Here is an 8,517-nt window from a genome sequence, read left to right as displayed (position 1 = left end):
GATGAGGTATCTTGGAACAAAAGGTTGATGTTGAGATTATGGATATTATAAACTTGTTGTCATTGCTTCTTAGTCTTATAAGTGGATTGACTAAGGTATGTTTGTAATTATAATCTCACTTGTAATGTAATGGTAATAATTGTGTACACAAGGATAATGGGAATACATTATCAAGGGTGTATAAATTATATGTTTACATTGATGACTTGGGGAAAGTGGACATATGCAAGAACTAATCAATCAATTGATTTGAGTACTCATAAGTTTCTTATCGTATAGTAAGAACTTGTTAAATCCTTGGTATAAAGGATTGCAAAAGAATGGAAATTGATTGAAGTCATAATGAATAAGATGAAAGTTCATGGTGATCCCTAGTGATGGGATGTCTTTGACTAAGGCATGTATTTGAAACAAGTGAAAGTCTAGACACTTATGCCTTAGACAAATGATGTTTCGTGATGTTTATCACGAAATGAAGTGATGTATGTGAATTTTGTTGGGTCACAACTAAGTTTGACTAAATCACTTGACTAAAGCATTAGCCGGAAGCGCGCAAAAGTTGGCTAATGTTGTGGGATTGAAGTCCATCTAAATCTTCCATAGTGGGATACCCAATTCCCTTCTAGTACAATGCTAGAAGCTGAATTCAATGAGGAAAGCCTACTATCTGAAGATTGGAACACATTAAATATATGATCCCAAAGTATGTGTTCGGACCCGTGAGATAAAGGAGGTTGAAGTTAAATACTTCTTAATAGTTGTCTTGAAAAAATGCATCGCGGGAGCAATATTATAAGAAACTACCTACGTGAACATGAGGTTAAGCCGCCTCAAGAAAGCTTGGGACTTAGCTTTTGATATGTTCATGAGAGGGTTGGGACACATGGCTTATAATAGTGTCGGGGTTAATTGTTAGAGAGTATGGAACTAATGTGTATATTATCGACATGTTTTCAAATGAATTGATGGGTTCAAACTATTAGAGCACCCTGATTTTCGAATTCTTGAACGTGTAATATACTATGTGTAAATTCAATCCATGTGACATTTACACTTATGCATTAGTTTCTAGTTGTTGGTATTTTAGTAATCAAGGATCATACTAAAATGGGGGGAATTGTTGGTGATTTTAGCATGATCCAACGTCATTTTAGTTGATTGGATTACTCATTGAAAGTGTTTTCGAACCATTGATACGTTACACGAATTCGGAGAGTGTGGAGTACACGTTCGTAAAACGTGAGGTGGTTTGAGATTTTCTTTGGACTTGGAAATGATATTTGGAACTCGTGGAATGCGAAACGAGACTTGAACTCGTGGATAGGCTTAGCCCGCGGTGCGGCTCAGCCACCCGCGGCGCGGCTTAAAGCACAAAACTCAGGTCGAGACTTTTGGCAATTTTCAAGAATTTTTCTTTGTTAGCCCGCGGCGCGGCTCTAGGGCCCGCTGCGCGGCTTAACAAAGGGCACGCTGAAAAGGTGCTTTTTCAACCCAAAAGGCACATTTGAACCCCAAACGTTTTGGGGTAGTTACAGGGCATTTAAACTGCGTTTTTACATGTTTTTAGACCATTTTAAGTCTAAATACATGAATGTAAACTTCCAAGTCACTAATGGGTGTGAATCAAAAGGTTGTGACTTTTCAAGAAACCTTTTGATCCATTATAAATACACTCTTTGTGTATTTGAAAAAGGTTCCAGAATTTTGATCCTTTTACACACTTTTAATTTCAAACAATTAGAAGATACATCTCTACAATTGTGTGATTGTTATCTTTTAGCCAAGACGACAATCTTGTCTTTGTCTTATCCCAATCGAAACTTCGTGTAACCCGTGGCTAATAGGGTCGAAATATTCGATTAGGAAAGTGTTCACACGATTCAAAGATCAATCCGGAGTCATTACCGTTTCAGTCACGAAGGTTTTACAACCCCGACTTCTAACATATTATAGTTAAAATAAATTTACGATGTAATTAATTCATATGGTATTTCCTTTGCTCAAACAAAAATAAAGAATAATCGTAATTCTTGTGATATACGGATTACCTAATAGCGTTAGGTACATCATCCATCATAGCTTTTATTGTATCCAATCCTATTGACTATTATTTCCTATGTAGTTTAACATATTTAACCATTAATCCTTCCATATATATAATACCATTATGTTAACTTTTATTTTATAGAGATTATTGTTAATAAATTTTATTTCTTAGATCATTAGTTATAGTGTGAGAGATTGTGGGAAATCTTGTAGGATTTTACTATGACATGTCAATATTATGAGAAATATGATTGTTAAGGTAAACATTATGTGTGAGGTTTGTGAAAGGTTATGGCTAATGTTGTACTCATAAAAAAGCAAGAACCGATCAGAATCAAGATGTGTATGGGGTTTTGTGTTATTACGCTCCACGCCTCCTTAAACGCTCGATTTCAACGCTCCACAACACAAGTTGTCTGTTGCCTTCAATGAATGATTTCAACGCGCTTGTAACGAATAGTCTTAGAAAAAACTTTATCCAAGCTAGATTTGTTGAGCGAAATCACGTGAGATATCATTTTTAGTAATGTACAATTCACTCGGTTACGGGTCTCGTCGCTCGGGGGCTCATCACTCAGGGTTGTACTCGTTAGTAGGGACCCAATGTGATTGTCACTTAGGAGGTTTTCTTTACGCACTCAAAAAGTTGTGTGAATACTTTTATGTACAGAAACGACAGATCCACATAAAAAAAAAGATTGAAGGCAAATTCACATACCCACCACCTAATACTAACATGAATATGTACACTACGAAATGTCGTAAGCAGGACTCGAACCCTCAACCTCAAAGTTACAAAGGTGACCTCGATACCGTCAAGCCACATAAAATTTACACGCCAACTAAACATCTATCGTAAATTTTTCTTAGAAATTGGTACACTTATTATTTGTTAAAAAATATTAAATTGATTTTGGAAGGATGTCAATAAATTTTGGATAATAATAAAAGTTAGAAAAGTTGTACGTTAATTTGTGAAACTAGATTCAGAACGGGCCGTGCGCTGCTGCGGCTGCTTTTTGTATGCTGGTTTTTGTTTGTTACGTAGGTTTTGGAGTATCACTTTGTTCAACGCCGTAGATGTTTTGAACGCAGCCGATGTAGTCTATGTCATGAGTTTGTAACTAAATATACAGATTCTGTACATATTTTGTTTCCCCAAACAGTAAACATAATCAATAACATTTCGCTAAACAATTTGTCGTTATGGTGATAAAGATTTTGCAAATGGAGTATATGTTTTTGGTGTCTGCTAAGCATGTATGGTGGTATATATCAGTTATAGAGATGTTTACCGAATATAAGTATGGTGATATAACTACGCTATAAGCAACACGAATAATAAGAATTTAAAAGACAACTCAAAGCAAATTCATTATTATTCAACAAAAACCAGATGACCATTGCATAGAGCCATAGATGATTAACTATTTTAGAAATAACAACACGCATTTAAACACTAAATTAATAATAACAAAATAAGCATCAGACATGAAGGCATATTACATACGCATAAAATGTGGAAATTGGCAGCCATATAGTAAAGAAACTTGCATACTTGTAAAGAAATTAATGTGAGAAATTAGAAACTACATTACATAATATATAACCAAACATTAATAAATTTTGTTGAACATCAGATGGCCGATTTACCGATTTATCAACAATTGGAGAAACTGAGGGATTATATTATATACTGCAATAACAAAAGCATATACCATCGGTAATTTAATACAACTAGCATTTGGTCCACCGTGCGTTGCGGCGGTAAACTCGTTTACATTTCTTAGATAACATATTAGCTTTCTATATTACAAATTATATTATGGTGTCATTAAACTGTAGGTGACAACATGCCACCAAAACTATACAACAAAGTTATCATCGTTATCATCAACTCCAGTTGTTACATACTATCATACCACACGGTTTGTAAAGGCACTCTTTCAAAAGCTATGTTGGCTAGGAATGGCTTCAATCATGTCATCGATTCACCTTAAACTTCCAATATACTTGAAACATCCTACAATAAAATTCCCATATAAGCTAATAAGTTTTCTTGAAACATGGCATAAGACAACCAATTTAAAGAAACAGCTAAAAAATATATAAAACAAAATTCCAATACTACAAGGAATACATACACAACATGAAAAGTTCAAAATAGATCGGAAGACAAATTAAAAAAAATAATTTATAAATTACTAAAAAAACAATAACGACCATGTGAATATAAAGCAGCCTTACCTGAGCACGGAAGGAAACTAACAATCTGTCTAAGAACGCGAGCCAAAAGTTGTGCCCACCGACTAACGATTACCAATATCATTAGGGAGTTGTAAAAACTGATTGTCGATAACATTGTTGGCAAAAAATTATTTGTACAGTAAAATATGGAGATATTGAGTTAGAGTTGATACTTATCCAGCAAAACACCTAATATGCAAATCAAAACATACCATCAGCAGCTGCAAAAATATATAAAAAACGTAGGAGTATTAACGAAAAAATAACCCATTATAATGCTCGAAAGAAAGCAAATAGGAGTATACCACTTTGGACGAACAGCAGTTGATCTATAGTGTCAAAATAACCAACTGCAACTTGAAAAAAATAACATTACTAACACATCATTAAAAAACATAAGGCATAGTAATATGAACAAATAATCTAACCAAGAATATACCATTTTCTGCAGATAGCTGTTGAGTCAGTTGAATTAGACTTTCAGAAAATTTCGTCAGTATCATTGTAAGAGTATTACTGGGCAACTTTGCGAATCTGCGATCACATTAGTTTATATATTTTTATCAGGTAACTAATGAAGCATATGATTGATTAAAACGTTCTTCAGTACTTTTAATACATACATGTGTACAAAAGTAATTATAAACCTTTAGAAACTAAAATTCTTAACACCAGCAAATTCACCTAAGACAACCACATTAACAAATAAACATCGAACAATGACTCGGAAACTTGAAAAAAAAGGAATACGAAGAAAATAAGAAAACCATACCCAATGGTTGCAACTACCACCTTTCTCGGCAGATCGACACGACGACCTTGGCAGTAACGATTAAAAGAAAGGTTTGCAGACGGATATCTTAGGCTCTCTTCATACCAGAAGAAGGCACCACAGTATCTGCAGACACAATTTCAGTCGCCGAGATCATTATAGTAGTTGGTGATGCCTATGAAATAAAGTACCAAGAACGTAAAATTAAATACAAATGTACCAAAAAATGCTTAAAAATGATTCAGTCACCCTTTTGCAACTTCATTTTCACAACACTAAAAATCTATTGTATGCGTATCATAACAGCTGCTGACATATATGCAAGTTATAAATATGTAAAATTATTATTTAAACAAACTACATATACATATATAGTTAGTTGACACTTATGCAAATTATAAAATTCTATCATCTAATAAAATGTAGTCATTATTCAAACGAATTCTATCATCTAATAAATGAATCCTTGTATGTAAGACATTTGTAGTAAACTCTCATCTAATATTACTTATCCTTGTTAATGATAAGTAACAAATGAACAAAGAAAAGTCAACGTAACTACCTTCAGTAGCATGCTGCTTTACGGGAACTAATCGTGGAGGGTAGGACACCTGCAAAAAAGAGACGATTAATGATCTTAAAAACTCAATAACAAAACAAAAAGATAGGCGGATATTGTCTTCCGATAGGCGGATCTTGAACGGAAGCATTTACCGAAAGCACTCGAGTGAGAAGTTGTCTTCCGATATATTGGATCATCTCTTGAGTGACGAAGTCAAATGCACCTAAGGAGGAGCTTCCCACATCGTCGTTTTGAATCGTTGTGGATACGGAGAGCAACCTAATCAAAGAAAACCACAACTAAGAAGTTAGGAAAATAACCAAATGGAATCAGTAATTTTTTTTTAAAAAAAGCCATGGAATTATGAAACACAGCAAGTAGAAAATTCACCTAACTGCAATTCTAAAACAGGGAAATACAAAACCGATGGTGCTTACGTCGGAGACGATTGGCGAAGAAGCCGTAGTAATTTTAATACCGCCTGAAACCATACCGAATAGAGAAAAAAAATAATCGCTTAAAAAACCTGGTCGGAGACGATTAATGACACTAATACAACAATTGGACTTAACAAAGACGTTGGCCATACATTAATTGAAAGTCCGCGTGGCATTTCTTGAGGGCTAAGGGCTTAAAAATATTAATGATCCACAAATTAACCGGGTGGATCTCGTAAACTCTAATGTCGGCCAAAAACTTTTATACACAATCCTTACTGTAACATTCTGTTCATAGTAATTTTGTTGTCTGATCAGCAAGAACATATCCAAGGGAAAAAAGTTAGATAAAACACAATTACCAGTATAAAGGATAGAAAATAGATGAGAATATAGTGTCACTAACACACGATCTTTCCTGATCAAGTTTCTTATTTAAGCCATAAATTCATCTGACTGCATCAGAAATAGCTGATAACTACAGGAAAAAAAAAGACAAATGTTAAAGCAACGGTTTAGCAATTCAATCGTACACATTAAACTTGTAACAGAATTATTATAACAATCTGAACACATATATCAACATCGATTTTCAAGGCACAATCCAAAATAACAACCAAAAAAGCAAATAAAAATAAAAATAAAAATAAAAATTACCTTGTTGGTGGCGGAGGTCGTGCTCCTTCGTATTTAATCGGATATTCATCTGATAAATGATATCACGCCTCTTTAAATGAAAAATCACCTTCATGCTGATACCAAAATACACATCAATCAGACTAATTAATTACAAAGTTCGTATAGAAGTGTGAATTTGTATGTAATCAAGAGCTTATAACATCATCTAGTGTTTAAAGTTGATCAAAAGTATCAATTGAGGTTTACCTGAAGTGAGAAAAAATGGCGAACGCAGCGAGGTAGAAAATCGCCAGGATGTAGGTGAAGGTCGATGAAGGATGAAGAGAGTGATGGAAAGATCCAGATGCGTGGGTGTATAAACCCTAAATGAAGATATTAGGGTTAAAAGGAAATGGGTCGGGTCAGGAGTTACTGTTAACGAATGGGATTAGCCGATCAAATTTTGACACCATTTACCACAATTTGATGCGTGGGTGTGTAAACCCTAAATGAAGATATTAGGGTTAAAAGGAAATGGGTCGGGTCAGGAGTTACTGTTAACGAATGGGATTAGCCAATCAAATTTTGACACCATTTACCCCACAATTTATATGTATATAAATTACTAATAGTAAAAGACTATATCCAACAACTTGAAATAAGTTAGAGAACAATTAATCATATCTTACCATTTGTATACATGGAAGTGTGATCTGAGGGTAGGCACTGTAGGTGAAAATCTTAGCCATCTCAAAAATATTAGCACTCGGAGAACTTTTGTACTATTAAATGAAGGAATCTGAGATGGCCATGATTTCTCACTGCATTTCTCATTGTCATCTGTATATATGTGTAGCAAATGGTACAACAGACCACCAATACTAATACCAACTCCAAATGAACAACAATCTAACCAAAATTTCTTCACCTTTTATTATTGGTATTTTTTCAAACAAAATAATAACTGAATGCTAACCTGGACAAAAAAATACCCAAAAACAAAAACCACAAATGCATAGACCATGACAAAACTATGATCAGTAAGGAATAAAGCATCAAAATGAAAATATCATAAATTTAACAACATTCAAAAATCAACTATGTCATGGAAAGCATAAAAAAGCAACATCAATGAAGAGTGGATACAAATACATGAGGAATCTGGACAAAATTTGGGGACAAAGCGAAAGCTACATAAAGGAAAATAAATTCGTCAACATTAAAAGGAGAAATACACAAAGGAATTTTAGATTAAAAAGGAAAATAACAGCTTGTCAAGCTGGCCTAAAATTTTATATATTCTTAATTATTATATATACAAACATAGCAGATATTCTCTAGTTATTTTTCTGATACACAATATCTAGACAATGATGGTGTTACCTGTCATCGTTTATGATTTCTGTTGGTTGGAAGATTTGAATTCGTAGTAGTTTTGTTGGTATGCTTTTGAATACCGTTTGCAACCCGAAAGTAAGATTCTGTATTCTGAGTTTGGTTGTAAGATTCGTTCAAAATGATCTTTGTCCCCGTAATTCATATTGGATTCAATGGCGTTCGCCTGTAGTTTGTTAATGAATTTATTAATAAACCATAACCACTCCATTATACAAATTTTTTAGAAAGCAAAGGTATAACTTTGAAAGAGTTGTAGCTTTGAAAGTAACTTTCATATTATAACTTTCAAAGCATAACTTTCAAATAGTTATAGCAAATATATAATTCTTAAGGAAAACATATAACTTTCAAAGTAACTTTCAAACAGCTGTAGCTTCAAACATATAAGATGTCAAGTTTATTTAGTATAAGCTAGTCTATATGTAGTATTACTAACA

General features: G+C 33.7%; 1 long non-coding RNA gene across 2 annotated transcripts; it reads right to left on the bottom strand.

Moving 5' to 3' along the window:
• Window positions 1-3,787: 3,787 nt before the first annotated feature.
• Window positions 3,788-5,030, bottom strand: LOC139899515 (uncharacterized). Of its 2 annotated transcripts, none has more exons than XR_011777530.1 (4): window positions 4,733-5,030; window positions 4,599-4,643; window positions 4,294-4,514; window positions 3,788-4,069 (listed from the first exon to the last, which is right to left on the bottom strand). It is a non-coding gene; the product is annotated as an uncharacterized lncRNA (long non-coding RNA). The 2 variants fall into 2 exon arrangements; XR_011777529.1 differs by having other exon boundaries at window positions 4,294-4,482.
• Between the last annotated feature and the right edge of the window lie 3,487 nt (window positions 5,031-8,517).

Source organism: Rutidosis leptorrhynchoides, chromosome 3, assembly GCF_046630445.1.
Source record: "Rutidosis leptorrhynchoides isolate AG116_Rl617_1_P2 chromosome 3, CSIRO_AGI_Rlap_v1, whole genome shotgun sequence".
Classification (NCBI taxonomy): domain Eukaryota; kingdom Viridiplantae; phylum Streptophyta; class Magnoliopsida; order Asterales; family Asteraceae; genus Rutidosis; species Rutidosis leptorrhynchoides.
The sequence above is the reverse complement of the archived record's forward strand: the minus strand, read 5'-3'. Positions and strand labels throughout refer to the sequence as shown.